This window comes from Mycteria americana, chromosome 2 (assembly GCF_035582795.1).
Source record: "Mycteria americana isolate JAX WOST 10 ecotype Jacksonville Zoo and Gardens chromosome 2, USCA_MyAme_1.0, whole genome shotgun sequence".
NCBI lineage: Eukaryota > Metazoa > Chordata > Aves > Ciconiiformes > Ciconiidae > Mycteria > Mycteria americana.
The window spans coordinates 76,586,902-76,605,998 of NC_134366.1; the positions used below are offsets into that span (position 1 = coordinate 76,586,902).

The following is a 19,097-nucleotide window of genomic DNA, read 5'->3' on the forward strand; positions in this document are numbered from 1 at the left end:
TCCAGGTCTCTTGTAAATGTCTTTTCAAACAAGACTAGTTTCTTCAACCTTTCTAAATAAATTCAATCAGGCCAGAAGGGCAAGGGAGAAAAGTGGCACTGTTTATTTTCAAAAAGCCTTTTAACTATGTATATATGGCCTTTTTGAAAATAATTACTTTCTAATGCTCTTAGTCACACAGGTAATTTGTCTTACAATAAAATATGTATAAGCAGCATGCGGCACACGAAGGCTCACTCTACAGGAGTCATCCTGCACACGATTATTCCACCCTCTCCAGCCCGTCCTCCTAGCAGGCTCCTCTATTTCAAGCCACCTCCTTGGTATGGAGGCCCAAAACAGAGGCGGTCGTGCCAAGCAGGGGATATTCTCTCCTAACAAGAAGAGCGAGTTAGTCACAGCACTGAAGAGCTGCACTTCGGGTGTAGAAAACTGTCCACGAACTCCCCGTCCCCTCGCCCCGCCGAGGGGAAACACCTCTGCTCGGCAGGCAGGCTGAGACCTGCAAACTCGTCACACTGAACCCGAGACCGCCAGCTGCCTGGCGCTCCAAGAGCTGAGCGCACCGACAGGCATTTCTCATCACCTCCTCCAGCTCCGGTGCTTTACCATCAGAGCAATTAAAGTATCTATTTTACCAAGATATTTCTGGATTGCATTACGTTCCAGCCTGGTACTACAAACGCTCGGGAGCTGTGGGTGCTGATGATTTCTCATCATTGAGACACGAAATCCTCCAGGCCAAGTTCAATATTAGTGTAAGTGCACACAAGATTAGTGACTGGAACAGGGGTGTTAACCACTTCTGCAGATGCTTAATGTAGCTCCTTAATCAGGCAAAAATCCTATTTAAGCCCACAGTGCTTTTTGCCGTAAAAAGATACAGAGAAAATAACAGTGATACGCAGCAGATCATTTTCTGAGCTCTGTTACTCTACTACATGCCTGGATTAAGTCCAATAAACGGAGTTATTCTAGATATACACCCATGTAAGTGGCTCACAATCCTGTCCCCTGGAGTCACTCCAGATTTATGACATTAGAACAGAGTGCCAAATTTGGTGCCTTTAAAAAATTATACCTACGTTTGTGGAAAAGTGGCTCAAAACAGTGGTGCCCAGACACTGGGAATGAAGACAAATATACATTCCTTGGTTAAATACATTTGTAAGAGCAGTATGCAGTTCGAAGCTAATCAGACTGCATATTTTTTCAAGGTATTACTAACTTTGTGGCAGAAAGTCTCCTGCTCTGTGGCGATAATATTTTGACAAGCACAAATGCAAAAAAAAAACCAAAAAAGGCAAAAAAATACCAGTATCAGAAATGAGTTATTTACTGATGAGAAAAGTGTTTTTAACAGCATATACTTAGGTTTTTATCACGAGAAAATGAAGTCAGCTTTCACCTAAAACGCAAAAGGGCCTAGAACTTGCTAAGAACTACGAGGAGACTTAACAAACCTACGTGACGACAGTGATATCAGGTATCACTGATTTTAATTTTACTGGCCAGAAGGTGTAAAGTACAGTACGTGAGTGCAGAACAACAAGCCTGTGGCCTAAAATATGAATGCTGGAATGGGAACTGTCACAAACTCACAAACACCGTTACAGCCACCAAACAGTTAAACCAGCCAGCAAAAAAAAAAAAAAAAAAAAAAAAAAAAAAAGGAAAACTCCGAAGAAACTTTTTATGCAAGCTTTTATGAGCCAAAAGCATTTTTTACGAAGTACCACACCTTTGTTCATTTGCTAATAATAAACGCAAGTGGAACCGACGATTTGGCTAACCTGCTAAGCGTGCCACGTACCGTGCCATCTGCCTGACACTACAGCAGGCAAAGAACACCCTTCCACAGAAGTTCAGCCATTAGGAAACCACCACCCGCATCCTTCAATTTTCGGCAAGCCCGAGGCGGTGGCCGTGCCAGCCGTACAGCACCAACGCGGCACAACACGGCACACGCAGGGCTGGCGGTAGCCCGGTGGGTCGCCCGCCAGCCGCACACACACCTGAATGGACGGTGAACACCGTCTGTTACCATGGCAGCCTGATCTAATTACATGACTGATCAGGGCTGGAGTAAGCGCGCTGAAAGCCTGCACCGCTGACATGTCGCTACATGATGAGAGAGACAGACAGACAGGCGAGCGCAGAGGAAAATCCAGCGACCTCTGCCTTATGTAAAAAGTGAGGAGATTACAGCCACCCTTTTAAAAAAACTGCTGCCCATAAAACACCGGGCCGGTTTTACAAACAAATTAGGTGCAATAACGTGCAATTACAACTTACTATTATCTCGCAGCATCGCAAAAATAACTACGGCGTAATATTTTCCCCAGCCATTCTCAATTTCCCTCTCCCTCATTCATAACCCTTGCTCCGTATCATAAAACTGAACCGTCTCCATCACCCGAACAGAAATAGATTAACGCAAAGCCGGGATTTTCCTTTAGGGGAAGGCTTCGTTCGAAACTGAAATTAAAAGTCCTTGACTTCTCGGTGTGTAAGCAGAGTAACTCACTATGCCTGACCACATCTGACACGTAAAGTAACCATTACTGCATAAAACGCGTAATAGCGAGCGTTAAAGTGTAGCCTGCGCTACAAAATATGGATTTCTTTACCATATGAAAGGGAAAAGGTCTCCGGCAAATGTCATCTACCTGCACCCTTGCCGATCTGTACACAGAAAACGTTTGTAAGGAGGAAGGTTTTACAAACACGGATCTCTTCGTCTGGGCATAACAGGAATGCTGAAAATTCTTCCCCAATTCTGTCTGGAGTTCGGGCTCACGGGGGAGAGATGCTGCTCGGAGGAGTCCCTATTACACAGCATACGGTAAACAAAATAAAAATAGCCTGTCGCTCTCGTTATCTACACAGTGCATTATATAACGGGCTTCCGACTTGTTTTCTTTTCTATTATTACTCTTCAGTAATTCCTCCTCTTCAATAACATGTAAATCGCTCCCCATTCTGTCATTTTATTATTATCGCTATTACTATTACAGTAGGAGCTAACGTTTTCCAGCATGCTTTAATTTAGACTTTAATATTCTGGGGAACTGCACTGACGGATCCAGCACCCACGAACGTACGAGGGGTCATTTATTTGTTTTCTGCCGATAAATCACGACGCCTCAGGCAAAAAAAAAACCCCAACCAGCCCGAACCCCCACAACCCGACCCAAGCAAACCCCGGGGCGGAGGGGGCAAGCGGGTAGGTCAGCGGCAGGCGGGCAGAGGCCGCCGCTGGAGGCGAGCGGAGCTCCGGGGCGGCGGCGGGGAACCCCGGCCCCGCTCCCGGCGGGCGCCTCGGGACGCCGCCGGCCGGAGCCCGCGGCCGCGGGCAGGCAGCGGGGCGGCGGCCCCCCGGTGCCCCCCTCCCCCCGGGCCCTCCCGCCCCATCCCTCCGCCGGCGCTGCCCCTCCCGCCCCCGCTCCCCCGGCCGGCAGTACCGGGTGGCGTCTGCAGCCGGCCTGGGCCCTGAGTGAAGCGGTACGGGGCTGCTGCCGGGCACATCCCAGCCCCAGCGCCGCCTCCTCCGCCGCCGCCGCCTCCTCCTCGCTTCATTCACCCTCCGGCAGCCGCCCAGCCCCGTACTACATACGCCGTGCGGCGGCCACCGGCCCTGCCGGCACCCGGCCCGCCCGCCCGGCCCCGCGCTGCGCCCCGCCGGGCCCGCCCGGCGTACACGCACCGCACGGCCCCCCCGCACCGCGCAGCCACACGCACGCACGCACACACACACACAGCCCGTGTCGCCACACACACGCACACACACGCACAGACACCGCACCCCCGCACACAGGCGCAGTCTCACGCACACCCCGAGGCCGCCGCACCGGGGGCAGCCGCGGCTCGCAAAATGTCCACCGTCCCCGCGGCCACCCACACCCCGCCCGGGCCGGGGGGGCTGGGTGAGCAAGGAGGAAGGAGCCGGGGGGGGGGCAGGGCTGTACGAGCGGCTCTCCCCGCGGGGCCGCCCCGGCCCCCCGCTCCCGCGGCGGGGCGCACCGTGTCCCCGCACGCCGCTCCGCTCCCCCCGCCGGCGCCCTCGGCCATGTCGCGGCCGCCCCCCCTCCTTCTCTCCCTCCCTCCTTCCTTCCCCCGGGCCCGAGCCCGGGCCCGCGGCGGCAGCGCCTGCGGGCCGGGCCGGGCCGTGGCGGTCGCAGCGAGGCGGGCTGTGGCCCCGCGGCGGGGTGGGCAGTGCGCTCCCCTCCCCCGCGGCCCCGTGTTTTTCCAGCTGGAAATCGCCGGCGGTTTGCAGTCTAAACAAGGGAAGAAGCCGGGGGGGGGGGGAGGCAAAAAGCAGAGGAGGAAGAAAAAGCCACTTACTGTAAAGTGTCAGTGGAGGTGGGGTTGGCGGGGGGGGGTCAGAGAGAGACTCGCACACAAATGTCTTCCTAGCTGATCACGGGGCTTGGGTCTGCTTTTTTGTTTGTTTGGTTTTTTTTCCTTCCCCCTGCAGTGACACAGGTCCGGGATGTCTCCACCACTGTAGTAGAAATGATGTCTGCGGTACAGCGCTCGCTCCCTCTCCTCTCTCCAGCATGTAAATGGGTAATAGAAGCCAAATATGGAGCAGTTGGCTGCCTCTGCAACAGCTCAAGGATCCTACTTCATGCAAAAGGGAGGGGGGGGGAAGGGAGGAGGAGGAGGAGGAGGAGGAGGAGGAGGCAAGGCAACACTCTGGCAGGCGGCCAAGAGAGCCACACAGATTATTGCATACGCACAGCACCGCCGGGCCAAGGCGGCCTTAACCCTTTGCGGGGCCGCCGCACGCTGCCCGGGGGCGGCGGCGACGGGCCCGGGGCGCGGGCGGGGATGGGGGCTCGGCTCGGCTCGGCTCGGCTCGGCACGCCACTTACCTCCTCCTTCTCCTTGTAACACTTGAAAGGCCAGGCTGGCTCTCTACGGCGGGATGGATCCCTGCGCACGCCGCTGTTCCACAGAAGTCCCCGCTCCTGTGGCGGCTGCGTCGCGGGGATCTCAAAGCACTTCGCAGGCGGACAGAAATGAGCTGGGGAGGGGGAAAAAAACCCCAACCCCAAACCTCTATCGTTTAAGGGGGAAGGAAAAGACAGCTAGCGAAGCATGCCGTCCTTCAGAAATGGCAGGGAATGCTGGTTTCAGGGATGCATGAAAATCAGTTGCTCAGTCAAGGCTGGTCTGTCTCTCTAAGGGAGGAAATAAAACTGTGCTGGAAGCCAGGGAATGCTCTGAAGCAGCCTCTGCGAGAGTCAGAAGAGGGTGATTTTATTTAAGATGCCATATTGCATTTCGCTGTGGAGAACTGCGAAGTGATTTAGAGCAAGAGCCTGCATCCCACTCCCTTTTTCTGAATTAGTTTTATTTATCCGGATCCTTGGCATATGCTTGAGTTGCTTTGTAGAAAGTACCTTCCACTTCATTCAGACCAAAGAGGCTCTGACTCATACCGTCACCGAACTACAAGACAGGCAGGGCTGAACCACGCATGTTTGGGTACTAACTCCCTCTGGATTCCTTCGCACGCATTTCATCAAAGATCCCCTCGCATCTCTCCCAGCTGTACGCAGACCACGCTGAGCCTCTCCCAAACTCCCCCCCAGCTAAGACAACTTACACTTCCCCGGCCCTCCAGCATCAGCTCGTTACTCCCTTACGGGAGTAATGAATTCTCTCAACACGGACCTCTGCAGTGCCATAAACTGCAGCGATGGGCAAGTAACAAGCACAGATGCAAACCGGAGAAAATATCCTCCTTCTGGACTGGCCCAGACTGGTCTTCAAGTCTTAGAAGAGAAGACAAAACACCAGATTACCAAACCAGGTACAACTTGGAGAAATAAAACAAATTATGGAAGCCATGAATGGGAGGAATACCGCCAAAGGACAGCAGGCTGCTATGCTTGCATGCAACCTGACAGCGGTCCATAAGGAGCCATTCACTCTCTACTTTGGCATCAGGAAGGGAGGTACAGCACAGAGAAAGCCTCTCCCCACCCCAAGGACATTGCAAAAAATGTTGCATAAATACCAAAGGCCGTTATGTACCAGCTCCATGGAGCTGGACGCTGTTGGGGTCACAGGCCTCAGAAAGGCCTCAGATATGCACTCCCTGCAACGTGGCTATCCAGACTAGGCTGCTTACTGCAGCTTGTACCAATCTGCCACAACAATAAGCTCCAAGGTACCCGGTTTCTAGTGCAGGTATATCTCCTATGTGTCCATTACATATTAGCACTAGATTTTAGCATTAGAGCTAGCATTAGAGTCTAGATGCAAAGTACCTTAGGACTCAGCCTGGCATTATGCAGATCAGCAAAGTAGTCCCTTCTATAAATGACTGTACTAGTTCACCGTAATTGCTAAAGAATGTAATAATAACATTGTAAGCTGCAGTGCTCTTGATTTAGAGTTGATACTGTAATACAGACTAGCTTTATGAAACATAACGATCTTTTACCACAGCACCTTCTGCATCTTTAGTTCAGGTTCACTATGAAATCCAATATCATTTTCGGTTTTAGGAGTGGTCTGGGGGGACAGAAGCAGCACCAGGCCACCATGTCTGGACAAACATGCCACTCAGCACTACAAGACAGTGAATCTGCAGAAGCAAAGCAGACAGCAAAATTATCTGCACCCAGCTAATGCAGGGTTCATTGATTTAATAAAAGGAACCAAGGGAGAGAGACAGAGACTGGAGATTACTGAAAATCAAGTGAAAGCTCTGGAGAAGCTGCAACCCCATTGCCGGGGTTCAATTCTGAGTACGCGGCATTCTCCTCTCTGCCACCTTCTTTATTCCAGTTGTAAAGAGTGTTACCTCAGGAGAAAGGAATCTTTCCTTCTCAAACGTTCACCTTGCCAAGAGGTGTGGCACACGCAGAGAAAGAGAAGCCACATTCATGCTGAAGCAAGCTTTGGGCAACTTTCCCTTCTGCAGCAGGCTCATGTAAGAGGCTTGTATATTCCTCCACTCTGTGGCTATGATGTTTGCCACAGGACCCACATTTTTTGCCATACTCCAGGCTCTAGGCTTTTAAATCTTTGTCTGTGTTTCTGCTTCAGAGTTGAAAAGAGATCCCTAAAATGTAAGTCCATTGTAAGTCAAAGCAATGTTGTTTTCCTGAGCCAGCAGGCAGCCTTAACCCATGGCTTCGAGAAGAGCCACAACTGCTGCCAGCCACGTCAGGTTCATAAGCCATTGCTCACCTCCATTTTGACTTGATGTATGTTGGTTGCATTGAAAGATGAGGGGACTATGCCTCCACAGACATTGCCTGACACACAGGATGTACTACCATGTCAGAAGACGTCCTTGTGCCTCTGCAGCTCCCCTGCTGAGGGCCTACTCTGGGGCTCAATATATTCCCTCCACAAAGAATACCACAAAATGTGGAGGTGCTGGTGAGGGCAGAGGGGGTGGGAAACAGCACCTGAACGTGACCTTTGCTGAATGGCCGGAACAGAGGTCCCTCAGTATCTATTAAGGAAGTGCAGCCTATCGACCCAGACGTGCAGAACTAAGCCAGAAGATAAAGTAATTTGCTGTGGAAAGTAGATGCGATTTTACCTGCCACTAGGATAGTTCAGACAACAGGAATAAAGAGAAGCAACTCGGCACTGAAGCAGTGAGGTCCTGCTCAAGGGCTACCCCAGATACCTGCAGTGCACTCTCACAGCAGCTAAAAGCCACCCTAAACCCCATCACCTTGCCCCTCTGAGGAGGGCAAGGGGTGCGTACATGAAAGTAGCAGCAAACTTCCAAAACAAAACTCTTCCATTGCAGACCTTCCTGCCCCTGGGGAGAGAAAAAGAGCAGAGATACGTGACAGATGCTGGTCAGCTGGTTGAGCGCAGCACAGACAGGGGCTCTGACACCACGGTGGTGAGTGGGACACAAGAACCCACCTCGACTCAAGCGTTTGTATTTACTGCCGGTGATGTGCTGAAACTGATATGACTCCCAGCTGCATACAGTCTTGACCAAAAGATATTAATCAATTTGACATGCAAGATGTGCACTGTCTAGAAGAAACTGTCTTTCAATCCACTAGTTGTAATGTGTCGTCTACACTGCATGTTTTATACAATTAATAGTATCTATGAAAAATAGGAGAATAAGAGGCATGAGAAGTTGGATTTTTTTTTTTTTTAACATTCACATTCAGGGAAATCCAGTGATTGACAATGTATTGAGTGTGAAAAGTAATTTCACAATTATTGATCATTACAGTCTAAGTCTTCAATTTGTCATAAAATGACATTGTTGGTCTCATTACAGCCTCTAGTGGACAGTAGTAATCCACTTCACAGACCTGTTCGTACAATTTGCTCAAATGACAAGTGTTATCAAGGTGGAGGTTACACTGAGAGAGCGTGAACATACAGTCATTCTTAACCCCTGGCAGAAAGGATTTTTGAGTACAATCAAAGGTTTGTTGTCATTGCTCATAAGGTGCCTTGTTTTACGCTTCAGGTATTAACGCTGACTTGTAAATAAACAGAGAACTTCTGCTATTCATTTCAGTTTCAGACAGCTTTCATAAAAACTAAATTCATCTCAAATATTTTTATAACAGAAAATATTGGTTGCCATGTTTTTGGCTTAAGTAAGGTGTTTTTATTCCAATTCAGAATCCGCCGACTGTCCAATCCACCTCCTATCTATTTATAGCCCTCTCGCATTCAGATAATTTTTGCTAATGCAGTTATTTTCGTTATTATTTCAGACATACGCAGCTGATTGAAGGTATTTTAACAGCTTTAACAAATGAGAAACTCTAATTTGGATTACAGCTGGCTAATTAAGGTACACTTTCCTCAGGGAAGTTAAAAATGTACACGATCTGAACAATAATGTATTTGGAATGTATTCTTTAACTTGAAGTGCCACTTGTGTGAACATAACAAAATATGACTAACGTCTTTATTTTTTGTGTATTCACTTAGAAACGAGTGCATCTCCTGTCAGAACAGGGATGTTGATGATGTTCTCCAGAACTCTGTGATTGTTTTCAGATGGAAGGAAATTAGATTGGTAGACACAGAGAGCCAATGCTGTCTCTTTAAAGCCACAAGTATCTCATGCAAATTAACATTTACTGAAATGAGAGCAAAGCATTCACGAAGACTAAGCAAGTATGTAGTACTACACTGTGACTCAAAGAGAAAAATCTTATGGTCTAAAACGCTGAGGTCCTTTGCAAGTGAATTAAAAGGAAAGGCTGCCGTTAATTCCTTTATGTTACCACATTGTGGCTGGGTATGGGTTGTAGGGTCGCTGAACAACTCATTATTTGTCATGCCTTATCGTATAGGTAATGGGATATTTCGGTAAAAAATGTTTACCTTATCATTGTCTTGATTTTTTAAAAGAAGCAATCAAGTTCCTCTTTAAATAACAATAGCTTCAATAGCTTTAAAGTAACAATAGGTCCTTAGAAAGATGCAGATCTGAAATAAGATGCTTTTGTTGTTGTTGTTGCTTTTTTTAAACAGGGAAAGCAATTCATCAAGGGATTAAGAAAACTGTTGAAGTCTTCTGAAGTCTTACAATCAAGACTGATTTAGTCTTTCAAATAAGATGTCAGTCAATTATAGGTCATTGATCTGGAAGGAAGAGCAGCTAACCTACCAGTGACCACACCGGGACGGACCACAGCCACAGGTAGTCCCATAAGGTGTTCCAGCAGTGACCGGTGGAAAATAAAGGTGCTAAGCCCTTCTCTAGAGGTGCTTAATTGGCCTAGGCGCCTCTCGAGTAGTAACTATTACGACCTGTTAGGTGCTTTATGGCCTGTGGTCTTAAGCTGTCTGAGGTCTCGTTCATGTCCTGGTCTCCACATATCTCCTCTGACACTGCAGTTACCCCTATGGCTGGTGTGAGCAGAAGGGCCAAGCACAAATGGAAATTAAACTGCCGTCTTATTCCTAGAAGTGAACACTTCATATTGGGGTCAAAGTATGCCAGCAGAGCACAGAGGGGAAGCTCTATTCTGTGAAGTCTTGGTTTCCAGGGATGTCAAGGCAGCGCTGTTAACGAGGATTAACATTCAACCAAAATGATGGTGCAGACCTAAGCCACTCACCAGCCACTTTCTGGGAGAGGGCTCTTGGCTGCTAACAGGGAGCAGTCGGAGGCCCCAAGCCCTTGTAAGAGACACGTGTTGTCCTTTTAAATCATACCTGGTACAGAGACTTATCTGGGAGTTCACTCACCAGTTTTTTTTCTGTCTGTTAAGGGCGTTATGGTCTAGACAGATTAGATTAGCATCTATCATGTAAAAACTTAGGGTTGCGAAATACCTCTTGACCTTTCTTAAACCACACGGCATATAAGGCAGTGTGGTTTCTAAAGCCTGTTACAGTCTCTCTGATCAATGCTATACATATTTTGATAAGTGCAATGAGTTTTTAGGGGAGAGGGGAATGGGCTAGAATGGGCTGCTTACCTGTTTGAACAGACCTAGGAATTGAAAACATGGATTTTGGACTCCTAAGTCCTTTAATGGCCCCAACTGAGCTGTTTGGGTCTATTGAACAAATCCTTCCTACGTCATGGATCATTGACCTACCAGACCTTCAGAGCCAATATGCTCAGTCCTGCTGCCAAGCCTGCACGTTTTGTTCATGCGCTAAAAATTTTTCATCTTTTGTTGAGAAAAGGTGCCACATATGAATAACAGCTATTTTCTACCCTCACTGTCTCTACCTCTTCACAAAATATGATACACTTGGGCCTTGGCCCCAAAGCTCTCAGGCAAATTCAGAACTGAAGTTTACCGAATTCAGCCAATATTGGTAAATCTGGGCTCATGCCTTGGTTTCAAGACAGAGATAACTGCAAGTTGCTTTATGTCCAAGACCAGAGTGATTTTATATCTATAGTTTCACTGTACTGTCAAAAAAACCTAATAACTAATACAGTATTCACCAGAAATACAGTAATAGTCCTGAAATATAGGCATCTTTCACACAGAAAAGAGCTATCTTTGTTTTCAGAAGGTATTGTGTGCCACAAAACTGCAGTCACCTGCAGCACAGGAATGGCAACTTTGAACAGGGTATAAACATCAAACAAAAATTTAAGTGGGATAATTTTGGTATGAAGGAATTGCTATATCCCCTTAGATTTGATCCATAGTCACGGTCAATTGGAAAATCCTCAGGCAGAGATAGACTGCAGGCATGACAGTGAATTGCCTGGAGGGTAAGAAGTCCTCAGCCTGCAAGGCTTTGACCAGCAACCTAGGTGAGCATGGTAACCATTTACGTTCCATCTGATTACAAGCTGAGGGAGTATTTTTCCTGTTTCTTCTGCAAGGTCACAGGGATATGTCCAAAGAACCCTGAAACTCCATAGTTTAAAAAAAAAAATGTCCTGGGAAAAGTAACAGGAAGCCTGAGGTAGGATATTACTTTAAATCAGAGTTATTTCTGTTTGTGCAGACCGTTTCGTAACTAGACTGGCATCGCTTTGACTTCTTAACTGCACAGAGGCATCATCTTTCCCTCAGAGATTTTCCAGATCCTCATGTTCTCTCTTTACCCTTCAGCAGAGGCCTTTCTACTAAAGGCAATTGTTCCCATCTTGGCTGAAATGTCGTATCATCTCTCTCTTTCTCCCTACCCACTTTTTCCGCAGGAGAGCTTCCATTTATACTTGTCTTCCTACCTTGGATCTGCTTTCATATTGTCCTCATATGATTTTATTTATTTATTTATGTATACTTAAGGTAATGAAAGATATCTACTCAAAGCTCTAGAAGCCCTGGCACATAGCAAGTACAAGAAAAACACAACAGCATGAAAGCAGTTTTCTCAAAAGGAACTTAGCTGGGTATCTAGGCACTCCAGAAAGACCTGTCTGCTGAAAGCACATCTTCAGCCTTCTCTCAAAGTGTGTGTCTTTTGCCACAGGGCTTCTCCAAAAATAGTAAAATTCAAACCCTTGTGAAGGGTACTTTCTATCACAGGAATAGACTCACTCTTGCGTGGATTGTTCTGCCATGGGGTCAAGTATAGCCAAGAGAATGGAGTGGACACCTGGGGGCAGGACCATCTCATGGCAAGCTGTTCCTACTCAAGAGATGCTAGTTCTGAAATGGCTCCTCACTACAGATTTTTCACAGCTTATATTCTCATTTTCTTTGCGCAAAAGGACATAAGAATGGCCACACAGTGGTCATAGGACAACAGTGGTCATAAGCAGACGCTTAAGGAGACGTGGGCGTTATATACTACTTCCTTCACGTACTCTCCAGCCTCCCACTATTTTCAGCTCAAGGGACTTCCTGAGCAGGATGTGGTTTCTGCCTATTTAGGAAGCCTCAACGGACTTATCTCCCAAGACTTGTACAGTCTCCCCCTCAGCACATGTAAACTTTAAGCATCCACAATCTCCTCTGTCACACTGCACAGGTCAAGTCCCCGATGCAAGAAGAATCACCTCATCCTGCCTGCTTCATTCAGTGCTCCCAGCTCTTGCACCAAGACAGAGAATGGCCAGTCCCTATCCATACTCTCCATGCTACCCAGAACTTTGCAGACATATTCACCCTAAATTATCCTTCTTCCAAGCTGGAAAGGTTGTTACACAAACCGACCTGTTAAAGGCTTCACTGCTTCTGCCGCAATTCTAACCTGGTTTTGAGTCCCTCTGTCTTGTTCTTAGTCCTGTGACATCCTCAGTCCATCCGTTCTTCTGCCTGTAGAATACGGATAGTAAAAATTAGCTTTTTGTCTTGCAGAACAGTGGTGACACAGTGAAGTACAAGTATTATTACTGTTAAAGCAATACAGAATACATTCTTTTCCCAAGGCTTAGCCAAGGACTCAGAAAAGCAACAATTCCACATATCAAGGACAAGAGAAAACAGTATTAATATAAACAAAAATAAACCCATGGTTCTATCTACATTTTTTTCATACTTGTTTAGCAACACAGACTGACTAAAACCCTTCCCATTTCATAAACTATCTCTGTCAACCAACCCACTCTGGTGTTAAAAATCTGAAGTGATAGGACATCTCCCACCAACTTCAGATTATTTCACACACTTCTATGCATAACAGGTCTGAAAAATATGACATGCTACAAAAGTGGGATTACCAGATGGTTTTCCTGCCATTTTATCTGTCTCTCCCCTTTCCACGATACATCTCATTTCTTAGGGCATAAATATTAAGTCATTTCTCTCCCTTATTTAGCCTATGTTCAACTAGGTGTGTCTGATTGGTGTACAAGCTTGGTGTCTGACTTACAGTGTACAAGTTGTTCCATTGTCTTAATGATTCTGAATCATACATTTAAAGTTAGCTATATGCTTGAGGGTATGTCTTCGTGAACAAGTTATGGTGAGGCAGTCAAGGGTGTGGATTTACAGGACACCAGCTACTCTGCAATAACTGCAGGGATGAACACCCTTTGCCTGCTGGTAAGTGCAAAGCGGGTTAGCCCAGAGAGAATCCCAGCCAAGATCACCTCTGCCTCCCCACAATCGCTTTTACTGCGATTCTCTGAATACTGCTCTTTTGATCAGTCTGTCCCCAGCATTAACAATATGCCCAGAAGTGAACATGATAGATGCATATAGAGGCACTACCACCTCCCTCACCTCCAAAGTGATCCACCTCCAGACGCAGCTCAAATCATATGGTTATTTTAATACACCCCTATAATCTTGCAACTGAAGTCATATTTAAGAGACCTTGTCTCCCTTGCTGCATTACGGCTTCAGCCCTTTTTACACGTTTATATAGTAGGATATATTCTTAGCAGAGTCTTCATCGTTTATCATGCGAGTCCTCTAATTCTTGAGCCCCTCTGTTTCCCTCTGCTGGTTAAAAATGTATTGGGGGGGAGCAGGGAGGGTGGGAAACGGCAAGCAATTCCTCAAATAATTCTCATAGTCAAACCATGTGCCCAGTGTGGGAGGAGGGGGCAGAGGGGACAGAGCTTGCGAGTACTGTATACCAGTTGTTGCTGTCCCAAAGATACTTCTGAGAGCCTGTAGGTATTGTTACAAAACATATATACTTCGCAGAGTCCTGCACAGAGTTTATCAGCTGTACCGAAATTCCTGCGTAGTTTATAATCTGGGCAAGCATCCCAGCCCCAGTGTTGTCTCTCGCTAGAGTCTCTTCAGAGTATCAGAGGTTCCCAGGAATGCTCCCAGAAGCTTTCAGCTCAGCGCGAGTCACTGCCAAGTTGAATGGTTCCTCCGAGTTCGTTGTAGCAATCATCCTGAAAACTGCAGAAGAGGAGCCTGCAGGCTCTGTAAATGTCTCTAAAAGGCTCAACTTGTACAGGAGTCATGGTCTGGCCTCCAAAACCATTTATCTGAACCAAGACACATTCATCTCAACCTTGCACACATTTAAGGTCTCTCCAATGAGATCACAAAAATCTGCGTGACGTAGCTCGAAATGAAAGCTTTCTCAGGAAAGCTATTCCTTTGGTGATTTCCTAAAATCTTTTTTTATTGTCTAATAATTCCTCAGATCCCTAAATGAGGATCAACGCCCCTTTCCTGTTTGAATTAGATGCTCAAATCAGTTATACGGGGCCAAGTTTCCTCCCCAGGCAGTTTACAACATGGGCACGCAGGTTATGTTGTCTGCAGTAAATGATGCAGTCAAATACTCCATTATTTGACATATCTCTGAACAGTTGTCTCCTGAGAAAAGACTGCATTTTTGAGACCAGCTGATTTTTCAGAAATAGCAAATGATCAGTGGGGCAAAAAGGTAGATGTATCCAAAGGTGAAATAACAATGGTTTCTTATTTTAATCTACAAAAACGGTAATTTCCTGAAAACAAAATGAAGGAAGAAATTCCAACAACCAGCAAGCCCTTTTTATTCTTCTTCTGAAGAACTGTAACCTGATATTCCCTACTTGCTGTGCTTTCCCAGGATTCACCTATCTTCTCACATGTTAGCATCTTTAATGCTTTTTACTAGCAAAAACGTTGATTCGGTTTTTTAAGTTCCGGTATGTTGCTTCCTCTGAATCTGCTACTCTTGTAGTAGCATTTTCCCTTAATAACATGTCAAATTCATGTCGTTTACAGTCATCAGTTCCTAGATTCCCTATAGTGCTCAAATCTTCGGTGAACGGAAAGACAAGCTAGGAGCATTTACCAGCTTGAAATCCCTGCTATCTGGACAACAGACCAAAACCTGTTTTTTTCTTATTTCAGGACTTCAAACTCTGAATATCTGGCTGTATAATTAAAATCAGGATTGTTAAAATATACTGAAAATACATTTGCCATGGATATGTTTCACCTATTAGTTATTCCACTTCAAACTCTTCAACTCTGCGGTGTTACTATTTTGTTTTGTTTTGATGTTTATTCCTTTTAAGCTAACCCCAAAGAATTTCACTCTCACCCATCGTGGTTATCAAGCTGTAGTTTGCCAGCATTGTAAGTATTTGTGATATACAACTCTTTTCAGCTCTTCCCAGCTTTTTCGTGTATACGTTGATTAATAGCCCTTCTATATTGACATTCCTGTTAGGAGAATTAGCTCACTCTCATCGGGAATGCCCACCAGATAATCATCTCCATCACTTGGTAAGACTGCTCTCGGTCTGTTGTATAACTCTTGTATAGGGACGCTTGGTATGTAAATACCTCCTTAATCTTCATCTTTTGTTTCAAGGATAAAACAAAACAAAACAATAACAAAACCTCCTTTATTTTGCATGCTGGGAACACATGCCATTAATATTAATTAATTTATTTATTTAAAGTTGGTAAAAGAATTTGCTCTTAGGCTGGGAATGTGACTGCCAAGTTTCCTGCCTGCAATTTGTTACGGCTCAGTAGTAAACTCCTGAAAATAGGAATTTGAAATGGAAATAGTGACAAGCCTTTTAACTACGCTATAATAAGCAGGGTGTTTTATCCTGCATACTGTATGTCGTTACACAATGGCAGCCTATCATAATGTGCACGGAAAACAAACAGGGTCTCTTTAGATCGCTCTCCTGGCTAAAACCGGGCAGACAGAGGAAGTAAAACAGGCCGAAAAGACAAAAGACTAGAAGGTCAAGAACACCACACCCAGACCTAAGCCCTTCTGTTACGCAGTGGAGCACAAGGATCTTAGAGAACTTGCACTTGAATAATTTGCCTTTGATCAGCTTGCCATAAAAAAAGAGGTGTAGTCTGCTACATTGCTAAAGGGGGTAAAGGAGACTTTCTCTTAAGTTTTTAGCTGCAAATTAATGTACCCAGACTTGCCCTGTTATGCAGAACAAAGCTCCAAAAAGTATCTGTTTCTTGGAAATGTTTCTTATCTGCGTATAACAGTAGACTCCATGTAATTCTGCACACAGAAAACACATGAACATTAAAGCTGGTTTGCATACCAGCATTCAAGCGTCAGTTGAAAAATGTAATTTTTCAGAGTTGCTGAACATCCAGAGTCCTAACAAGTCAGCTGAGTTTCTCCAGATTTACACCTGTGTAAATGACAGCAGTACTACATCTTTGTGAAAATAAAATACTACTGTTGTTTTTTACAAGGTATTTGGCAACCAGGAAAATAACTGAATCATATGTACAAAACAGTCTCTGGGACTTGAACCGAGCACTTCTGGTTTGTAGCACACATGCTTAAATGCCATATATTGAACTGCCACATCATGTCTATTTTTACTAATTGAGTTTACTTACTCGTGTTTGGGCACCGTACCAGCTACTCAGCAAGTCCAGGAGATTAATGTAAAAGCCTGTCTCCATTTAGAAACTATAGGCACTCTAGATTTACAGCTGCTTATTTTGAGGGTGGCTGACTGCTGATCCTGATGTCTCTGAGTAACAGATGGTTTTGGGAGCTACACTGATAATGAAAATGATATAATTTGCCTCTTAACATTAAAATAAAGCAGAGAGGTAGAACAGAAGAAAAAGCAATGTATTCACCTTCTACAAATAGCATACCTGAGTACGGGGCGGGGAGGGGGGAAGCCCAGGCAAAACTGAAGGCTATCAGTAGTCTTGGAAATTCACATGAGGAAAAACTTGCATAAAATAACCCGGCCTGATCTGGACTGTGAAAGCATTGGCCCTTGTAATGTTAGAATTTATAGCTTTAATCTTCTTAAGAGCTGCATGGCTCTTCTCACATGCGGGGGAAAACAGATTTGATGTTTCTGAGATTAAAACTACTGAGCTGAACTTTGCTTGTTATTGGCCAGAAGCATTTGGAAACCTAATAAAGCATTCCATTAAAATCTTGGCATTTTAGTAACACAAAAGAAATGGGCTTCTCAAAATGTGAGTCCAAGGCAAAAGGACACTTTGGGCGGGGGGGGGGGGGGATTCTGGAATTTGGATTTTAACAAAGTTTGCAATGACTTAAAAATAGATCAAAGGAAACGCAAGGTAGAATGGAACAATAAATGCTTGATGTAACTAGCAATGTGCAATTCTTTGTTATTTAAACTTTATTACATTTGAAGTATTTTTTTCATGTTCTTTTAAACCTCATACTTTTGTGAGTCTGTGAGTAGCTGGAAAAAGTACAATACTCGTCACTGACTAGCTGTGTGGTCTGTAACAGGTAACATAAGGCCTGATTTCTTAAAATTATGAGCATTCACAACCACAGCTGAGATCAACATGAGCTACTAGTATTCTGGGCTTTAGGTGATCAGCTTTACCTGAAAAAAAAAAAGCTCCATTAAGGCTGGCTAGGCTACAATTTTAGGTGCACAGGAAGCCCACGCTGAACACAGTTATGCACCTATAGTCAGTATATGGTTTATTTAATCTATGAGGACACAACTAATTTTTCTGTACAAAGAGGCGTAATACTTGTAGCGATGGTATGATCTATGAGTTCAAAGCTGTAGCACGACTGAACAAGGGTGATGGTCCTGCCAGCAGTGGTAAAACCTTGTACAGTACCATTTGGGCAAATGAGACGAGAGCTGCCTGGTGCCAGCTGCACTGTCGAGAGCCCTTGCTTGCCTTCTCCACCAAGGTACAGTGAAAAGGAGCCTCATAAACTACTGCTTTTAGTGTGCTCTGCAAGTAAACAAACAAACAAACAAACAGAAATAAAGACTTATAATCAAGCATAAAAGAAGTAAAGCTTCATAACCAACCCTAAATATGACAGGTCTCTTGCTAGGGTTCATTTAAGGGGTTTGGGGTTTTGTCACAAGGTAAACAACATTAATTCCGATGTGCTTTGAAATGGCTTGGTCCTGTCTGTACTGGCAAAGCCAACCATGAAAGCTATGCTAGAGTTTGCCTGCATATGGTTATATCTAATTCAGAACTTCTAACTACAGTCTACTTATAAGTTGCCCTATACAAACAGAAAGTACATAGGCTATCTTCTGGAAAGCTTGTGGTTAAAACCCTGGGATGCCCGTAGTGATAATCAGGTAACCATTGAATGCCTACAGACAAGTTTTAGCCTGGATTTTACCCCACCCAGAGAACCAGAGTGTTGAATCTGGATCACAGGGCTGGTGTGAATGAGTCCTACAGAGGTAACACAAGCTCATCCCACCGTAGATGACCCCACAGAGTTCACTTATGCAATTCCATTTTCTGCCGTTTCAAAAGAAACTCACCTTTGCACAGTTGAACATTGCAGAGTGCTCGTAAACTGGCTGCTAACATGGCTGGTGGGCTTCATATTTTCTGGCGCTAACATACGAAGAGCTATCTGCTGTAACAGATGCTCTTTGACAGTGCAAAATAATAGCACTCAGACTTAAACTGTAAATTATAAACAATCCCCTCTAACTACAAAATGAATACGCAGAATGGGGAGTCTTGTCAACGAAGATATTAGTAAATCAAGTTGAGGAAGACAAATTATTTACTAAAGCTAAAATAACAAAAATTTTACTCAGTTAACACTACTGTCGTTAGAGTTCTCCAGTTCTTTGCCATAATTAATAGATACAAAAAAGAGTAATTATAAGCAACACACAGTAAAATCAGTTACGTGTTTCTTTGCTATGTAAAAGCAACATAAAGTGTTTCTATTCCTCCTTTTTATTAATTTCTATCAGTAGAAAAGATGCTATATAAATACTTACTACTGGTAAGACGCTGGCCACA

At 45.2% G+C, this 19,097-nt stretch overlaps 1 protein-coding gene across 13 annotated transcripts in view; it reads right to left on the reverse strand.

Moving 5' to 3' along the window:
- The window catches only part of ATXN1 (ataxin 1), a 225,062-nt gene extending 220,429 nt beyond the window's left edge, over nt 1-4,633 (reverse strand). For 9 of the 13 annotated variants that reach the window (XR_012774342.1, XR_012774341.1, XR_012774343.1 and 6 more), the window contains exon 1: nt 4,345-4,633. The gene's annotated coding sequence lies outside the window, so the exon portion shown is untranslated. Of the gene's footprint in view, nt 1-2,669; nt 2,829-3,464; nt 3,572-4,344 lie in introns of those variants that run through there. The other 4 variants (XM_075493811.1, XM_075493815.1, XM_075493812.1 and 1 more) reach the window with 3 other exon arrangements.
- Nucleotides 4,634-19,097: the final 14,464 nt, after the last annotated feature.